Source organism: Lynx canadensis, chromosome B4, assembly GCF_007474595.2.
Source record: "Lynx canadensis isolate LIC74 chromosome B4, mLynCan4.pri.v2, whole genome shotgun sequence".
Lineage (NCBI taxonomy): Eukaryota > Metazoa > Chordata > Mammalia > Carnivora > Felidae > Lynx > Lynx canadensis.
Genome location: NC_044309.1, coordinates 87,433,976 through 87,441,801, shown reverse-complemented (window position 1 = coordinate 87,441,801; position 7,826 = coordinate 87,433,976). Strand labels below are relative to the sequence as shown.

Genomic DNA, 7,826 nt, shown 5'->3' with positions numbered 1-7,826 from the left:
AGTTAGTTTTCTTTCTTATTTTTGACGGAAAATTTGTGAACATTGCTCTCTACTTAGTTTCAGTTAAAAATAGTCTTTATTGTGTGGTCATTTAGTTTAGTGGATTTCATCCCCCTTCTCCCCATTCTTAGCCACATTCTGTGAATGAACAAAACTGTGGATTATTAATCTATTTAGTCAGCAAATAATAGAGGGAAATGAGACTTTGAGCTAAAGGTTAGGACGACCCAGCCTCAAGTATGGTACTGAAAATTGACTTTCGTCTTGGTCTGTTCCTCCAGAATGTACCTTTTCTGTGTGAAATCTTTGGTTCCCTGTTGAAGCGACAGTCTGTCTGCTTCCACAACCTTACGTGGGGTAAGTGGGGAGAGGAAAGTGGGTGCAAAGGGGGCGAGAGGCCAAAGGCAATCTAATTAATGCAGTAAACCAGGCAGGAAGAATGAGGTTTAGGAGAAATATCGAATGGCCGTGATTACTACAAGCACGATAAATCAAGAGATGGGCCATCTGGAGCTATAGGCTGTAGGAGGTTGTATCGCTCCTTAAGTGAAGACAGAAGAAAGACCACTCTGGGTAACTGTTACAAAAATCTTATGAAAGAAGACAGCCAATGAATTAAATGAGGAACAGTGGTTAAAGAGCCTGGACTTCTTATTCAAACCAATGGAAACTTTTGTTTCTGATGGAGCAAGAGAACAGTTAGTAAGACAACACCTTCAAAGCCAATGATCCTGCCCTCCAAATTTATGTTGTTGAGACTGGTATGTTCATTATACGGACCACTAATTTCTCATATATCTGGGATTTGTCAGTTTCTTCCCAATCCTCAATCCATGTGAGATGTTCATAATCATTCTATAGCTGTTTACTTGCTTCCTACCTAGTTCCAGAAATCATGAGATCTCAGACTACTGTAATACTAATAGCTCCTTTCTGTGAACAAGTGGTGTCTGTAAAATAGTTTTTTTTTGTGTGTGCTGCTTTATCCATTAGAACTAAAATGTCCAAAAGGCCATTATTCATATAACTTAACATTAAGCTCATTAATAAGTGGGCACAAATTATTAAGTGCAGTCAAGGCATTGCTTTATTCTTCTCCCAATGCCTTGATGTCTCAGGCTATAGACAGCCTTTTGTGATGGTCACTTGGTCCATAAAACTAATATGTCTTTGACTAGTTGAATAGATTTGACTCTTGACTCTCAGATGATCTCTCTATTTTGGACTGCTCTTCTTGGCCACTTCAGCCACATTTCTCCCCTTAGAAATTTCAGGCAATAAGCAGGCAAATTTCACATTTGCTCCCAAACTACTGGGGAAACAAACGTTAGATTCTCCCAAGGCTCTTTTTCTCTCTGGTCTCTGCAGCTCAGCAAGCATCCAGGCAGGCAAAGAAACCAAGAAGGCCCACCTCACCTTATCCCTCCTTGTGGCAGACCTCAGTGATTACAAGGGATGAGGATACCTAGACATTAGAGACCCAGGCAAAACACCAGCATCTAAGTTGTCAAAGGGAAGGGCTCTTACTGAGTTCAACAGGAAGCTAACGCTGGGTTTCTTCCTTACCTAGTTACTCTGGCAACATGGGAAAAAGGTTTATGTGCTTGTAATTTAAATGAGTTGATCATGGGAAGCTAGGGTTCGGAGTCTAGGGCTATTCTTCTTTGATCCTTGATTGAATATAACACTGTGGAGAAGTGGAACTTCCTGTGAACCGTAGGAGCCACTGTAGTTCAGCTGTTGGAGCAAACTGGACTTCGGTTACTATTCTAAAACCAGGCTTAGTCCTCAACTGTGCATGGAAACAGCTGAACGTAGGAAATAGAAACAAGTAGGTGGGACTCTGGAGGTCAGCAGGCCAAGATAGACCTTAAGGAGTGAGTCTGAGATCCTTGTCTCTGGAGATGTGTGTGTGTGTGTGTGTGTGTGTGTGTGTGTGTGTGTATTTGTACAGCAATGAAAAAGGGTAATTTCATAGACCATGTCAGCATTGTTCAAGATTTCCAGAAGTCACTTGAAGATCTAATCTCTAGATGAATGTAATTCATGTGATCAGCACGATGAAAGCATGAAATCATTATTATTGGATATTAAGGTGAGTGTGATCATATGTTATTCCAAAATCTTGTCCATTGACATATGTTCATTACCCATCCATCTATCCATGTCTAAAGCTTCATGAGGTGAAATACAAATGTACTAATGTGGGATAATTTATGAAATTTATAAAAATGAGTCAATTATAACACAATGTAGTGAGTGTGAAGATCTCCATCTTCACACTTCAGATGATTTTCTAGAGGGGCTAACCCTGGTCCTGAGCCATAATGAATGAGTTGTAGTTAACTAGGTGAGATTGTTTATAGATGTGGTAGGGCCAAGGGTTTCAATCAAGCCCATTTGGGAAGTTATTTATGATAGGTATTTTTCTTCTTAACTCTTTGGAACACGTTAAGAAATCAGGAAGTAAACAAAGTCTTTAACCAAAACTGATTTTGTGGGGTCCATTTACCAACAATGAAATAATTACTGCCATGTAAAGGTTGCTAGTGATTTCTAACTAACAAGTCATATTTTATAATACTGTTGATAAATCTTAATTGTCCGTTAAAGCCTTGGGATTGATTCAATGGCTAATGCGGAAAGTACACTAAGTCTTGGAAAATTTGTGCTTTCTAGTGAGAAAGAATTACAGAGGCATGTTCCATTGTATTGGTGAAAGCTGTTGCACAGACTATCTGATAATGAGAGCAAATCTGGAGACTTGATAATCTGGACAAACTTCTCGTTCTTACTCAAGATAGGTGTCCTTTATACTGTGCTGGGAATATTCTGCTTTTCACAGCTCAGTCCACAAGACATCTAGTGGATTAAGCTACCATGCAAAATGCTAACCTTCTGGGATAGCTATTGTACCAGATTGTAAAGATCAAAACAAGTTCTTCCTTTCCCTGTACCAGGTTCTTGAATGTGTTATTATAGCTCTATCCATTACGAGGCTGGCCTGATGAGCTGCTTAGTCAAGGAGACCATAGTAAACACGATGCAAGCCGAGCCTTGGAAGGTGCTTAAGTACTGAGGCTTCCCCTATCCCTACTCTTAGAAGCCTGTGTTAAACAGCCAGGCTGGCCTACTAGATGGTGAGAGACATGTGGCCTAGTTACTCCCTGATACTCCAGGGTATAGTCAGCCGATTGTCAGATAAGGAATGAGGCACTAGACTTTCAGGTCACCACAGATACCTAAGCTGAGTCCAGAGAAACTACCCAGCTGAGCCTAGCTGAGCTCAACCCAAATTGCTAATTCACAGAAATGTGAACTCAATAAATATTTGTTCTTTAAGTCACTACAATTTTGGAGTGGATTATTCCATTTGCTACATATAGGACAGTTTTCCCGCCTCAGTTCTTTCTCACACCACTCCATGGAGTAGTTCTCTTGATTTCTTTTCATGGCGTCTGTCTGCTTATTTGATCTTTGGTGTCTTGATTACCGACCAGAAAGTATTTAAAGAGTATTTATTGTGTTAGGTAGTATGCTAGGTGATGGGGAGTCTAAAAGTTAATAACATATGCATGCCACCTTGGATTATATGGAATGCATCTGGTGCTTCTTCTGTTCACCTAAGTAGACAAAAACACCTAAAAGATGAGTGGGAGAGGCATTATTGGGAAAGATAGAAATAAGGCGGTTAGCGCCAAAGAAACAAAACAAGAGGAGACAAGCAGGAATGAGAGGCTTGTGATATTCCTTTTCCCGTATGTACTGGGAATCAGAACTTTGTGTTCATCTGTTCTAATACTCCCTGTCCCGGGCTGACTACGGAGAGGGGCTGGTGCTAAGTTTTCCTCTCTTTTCCATCACTCCTTTCTGTTCTCATTAATGAAGCCAAGTTCCTTGGCTAAGGCTTTTCCATATCCAAACATCCAAATGATTTTTATTTCTCTGTAACACAGGAGATAGCACGTTTTAGCGGTGGTGCTTGGGAACATAGAGAAAAATCAAGGCCTAGACCAAAACAAACCAAAACCAAAAACTGGCTTTAGATTTAGGTAGATCTGGTTTGAATCCCAGCTCTGCCACTTCATGACAGTGAAATTAAGTCTCAATTTTTTTTCATATGTATAATGGGGGTAATATCGTCTGTTTTAAGGGATGTTGTGAGGACTTGAGATAAAGATTTGAGATAACGTATTAAACCTCTGGCAGAAAGCTTAAAGTGCCCCAAAGTGACATTTTAGTACTCCCTCAGAATATGAAGAGCTACATATTCACCAGTTACAATTGGTGAAGTTCAGCATTCCAAGCAATGATTTTTTTATTGCTTACACAGGAGGGAGTGGACAGTTTAAACAAATAGATGATAAGAAGCATCATCTCAAGATTTCTATTAAACTAGGCATGTATTTGCTATTTTATTTTGGGGAGAAAACAAAAGATTTGGTTTTAAAGTGTAGGAGGTGCTGGAAATAGGAATACCTTGATCTAAAAATCACTAGGAATTATCTGGATACTGACAAATAGTACGAATGTTGTTATAGAATTCCAGTATCATATGACGCTGGATAAGAAATTCTCTTGTATTTTGTAGTTAATTCATACATTTGTTCTCTTTACTTTTTTCATATTTTTATAAAAATACAGGCTTAATTAGGAAAATAAGGATGAAAATGCCATTTTAACAAAAAATAGTTTCAGCAATATGATAAAATTATAGATTTTCCTACAACCACACAGACCTAATGAATTAGAAACTGAAGGATTATGATGTATGCTTTTTATTTCTTGTGGGAACAGAAGGCCATTGTTCTAAAGTGATTTTATAAATGGCTATTCCTCTCAGCACAGGGCCCCGATTTCCACTGCCATTCCTACTTGGATTCCATCCTACTACTTAACGTAGCAGACACAGAATTACTATAAGATTTGCAATAAAACAGTGCCAGTTTTTTCAGAGGAAAACTTTGATCCCTGGGGAAATAAGTAGCCAGGCAAGAGGAACAAAATAAAAATCTTTGGCACATGTGACATGAGTCTTTTGAAAGAGACCGTTTGAGGGTACCTGAAATGGTTGTCATGTGCTAGGCTGATTCAAATGTACCACAGGAAAATTAGCTAAAATAGTAATCCTCACCTGGTTTGGTTTTGGCTCCTTGTCAGTCTAAGGTATTTTCTTATAAGTTCTTTTCTTTCTTTAGGCTTATACTAAATTCAATTATCAAGTTAAAATAGAATCGCTTCAAAAATTCAGAGTGAATGGTGAATGGGAAGGAATTTAATCATAACATAAGTACATATTTTGTAAGTCAGACATGCAGAAACATTGCGAAAGCAAGCCATCAAGTAGCAAGTTCACAACACTTAAATATTAAAGTTACAGATAGAAGCTCGCTTGAATCTGACTGAAGTAACAAAACATAAAATCTGTAGCGCTTTTATTAAAACAACCACGCCAACCTAAATTACTTGACGCCTTTCAGATATAAAATGTTTGAATTACAAAGCATGTTAAAATCACTAACAAGTGAAACATATATTCCATATTTGTTTGTAATATGGTGACTAGTGTTACCTTTATTTTATAGCTGGTGAAGGGAGCATGCGATGCCTAGTTTGTTGATGATTTCAGCAAATCGGAGTTATCAAAGCACAACACTTAGAGCTGGGAGGAATTCAGTCACCTTGGAAGTTACCAGTTAGTTGAATAAGAGGTATAAATGTTGGCTCTAAAACAAGATCTTTGAGACATTCCCAGTTTGTAAGGGACTTGTATGGAAGATTTTGTGGGTCAGCATCTTATTTCTTTGCTTCAGATTTTCTTATCTTTTTCTAAATCTAGTATGGCTACTCATTCGTTTTTTATGATGTTCCAATCGTTACATTAAGTTTTGCTCATCCCAAACTTGATCACAGCGAGCCTAAGAAGACCCTTCATTTGAGTTCATACGCATTCTAAACCAACAGCCAATTTGACCAAACCTGTAAGGACATGACCTTCCAGGCTCTTGCTATTATATTTCTGTAAATATCTCGATGTTCCTTTAGCAAGGACTCTGCTTACATAGGGTGGCAGTGCAAATTTTGTCTCTAAATCCATTAGAGGCTGGAATTTGTAAAAATGCAAAATTCTCAGGAACCAGATGCTGTTTTTTTTTCTTTGTGGAGAAACCGGGAGTCCTACTTACCTCCAGTCAAGCTTTCTCACCCGGTTCTCCCTCTAGAGGGAGACATAGTCCAGCTTTTATACCGATTGCCGCCCTCTCATCCTTTACTGTCTCCTTTCCTGCAGGACCGCAGTTCGCTCTTCGCAGCAGCCGCGGCTGCTAACAGAACAGGCTATTGGCAGGGACCGGAGGGAGGCCACGCCGCCGGGTTCTGCCATCCCACTTTAATGCCTAATTCAACCTGCGGTGTCGGGACCTCTTCTCTCTCCGCGTGGTCCTTGCACCATCCAAGGAGGCCCTCACTCCGTACTCTCAGGACAGCCAGGCTGGTTGGAATAAGGGGTCTGGGTGGACCCAGGGGGTCCTGCCCTTTACGGTGACTTTCTGAAAGACACCACCGGTGTCTCGACAGTACAGCGCCTGGGGTGACAGGCGGGGAGCGGGTTTCGGTTACTAAACCGCTTACTTTTTTTCCGCCTGGTCATCCGGATTTGTTTCCTGGGCCCCCTCCCCCGCCCCTCCTCTCTTCCCTCCCGCCTTTAGCGAAGTGACACGGGCAACACCTGCTCGCTCGTGTTCGATGTTGGAAGTCGCACCTTGTCGGTGGTGACGCCGGCCGCGTGCTGGGGGCAGGGGACAGCGGCGGATTTGCCTTCCTTCCAGCCCACGATGCCCAGGGGGGCAGCGGCGGGGCTGCGTGGGGCTCTGCCCGCAGCACTTCGAGGCGGGATTGAGGGGCTGCAGCTGGCCAGGAGTTGCTGCTAAGTGGCCTGGGCGCAAAGCGTCCGAGAGAGAGGGCACCAGCTGGGACCTGTGTGCTAAGAGCGGGAACAAGGGGCAGCTGATCCGAGGAGGCCGGCGTCTTGAGGGCTGAGGACCGCCGAGCGCAGAGCCGCTCTTTGCTGCCCCGAGCCTCGCCGGCAACTCCACCGCGCTGGAGACCTGGGACCCGCGAGAGCCAGGGAACGGGAGTAGCCTGCCTGCTCTCCTGAAGGTGAATCGTTCCGTCCAATTGCCTTTCCCTCGAGAGCCAAAGGGAGGGCGGGAGAGAGGGACGGAGGATGTGTGAGTGTGTGTGTCTGTGAGAGGGAGAGGCGACGCGAGGCGAGAGGAAAAGTCTACTCGGCGTCGAGAGCAAACGGATCAGAGATGGAATAAGAGCTACTCGCTGCAAGACCGCCTCGATTCTCGCGTTCGGGGGAGCCGAGCGCACCCCACGCACCCGCTGAGGACCGCGGGCGACCGCGGGCGCTGGCCAGGGCTGCGGGGCTCGGGCTTTTGGCTCAGTAAACACGTCTTTTGATTACTTTGACACCGCGGAAGAAAGAGCCGGGAAGAGAGGCGAGGTTCACGCGCGCCACCTTGCACCCGCTTTCAGGGGGACTCCAGTGTGGATGTCAAGAGATTCCTGAGCCCTCTTTGCCATCGCAGGAGGAAACACGCGCGCGCACACACGCGCGCTCAGGGCCACCCTCACACGCCCTCCACGAGCACACCCCACACCAGACGTGGGTTCCCTATGCCCCTGAACGGCGACGGCGGATTGGCATCTTGGAAGCGATGCAAGAGCGATAAGGCTGGCGCGGGCCCGCGGAAGCTGCAGGAGCGTCGCTAGGTGTTGCCGCCACCAGGAAGCCGGGCTGCAGGTAGGTGCGAGCCGCG

The 7,826-nt window shown here is 43.7% G+C and overlaps 1 protein-coding gene across 2 annotated transcripts in view; it reads left to right on the top strand.

Annotated features, from left to right (window-relative positions):
* Positions 1–6,819: 6,819 nt before the first annotated feature.
* TAFA2 (TAFA chemokine like family member 2) overlaps positions 6,820–7,826 on the top strand; it is a 483,290-nt gene continuing 482,283 nt past the window's right edge. For both annotated transcript variants that reach the window (XR_003970434.1, XM_030323093.1), the window contains exon 1: positions 6,820–7,810. The gene's annotated coding sequence lies outside the window, so the exon portion shown is untranslated. The remainder of the gene's footprint in view (positions 7,811–7,826) is intronic.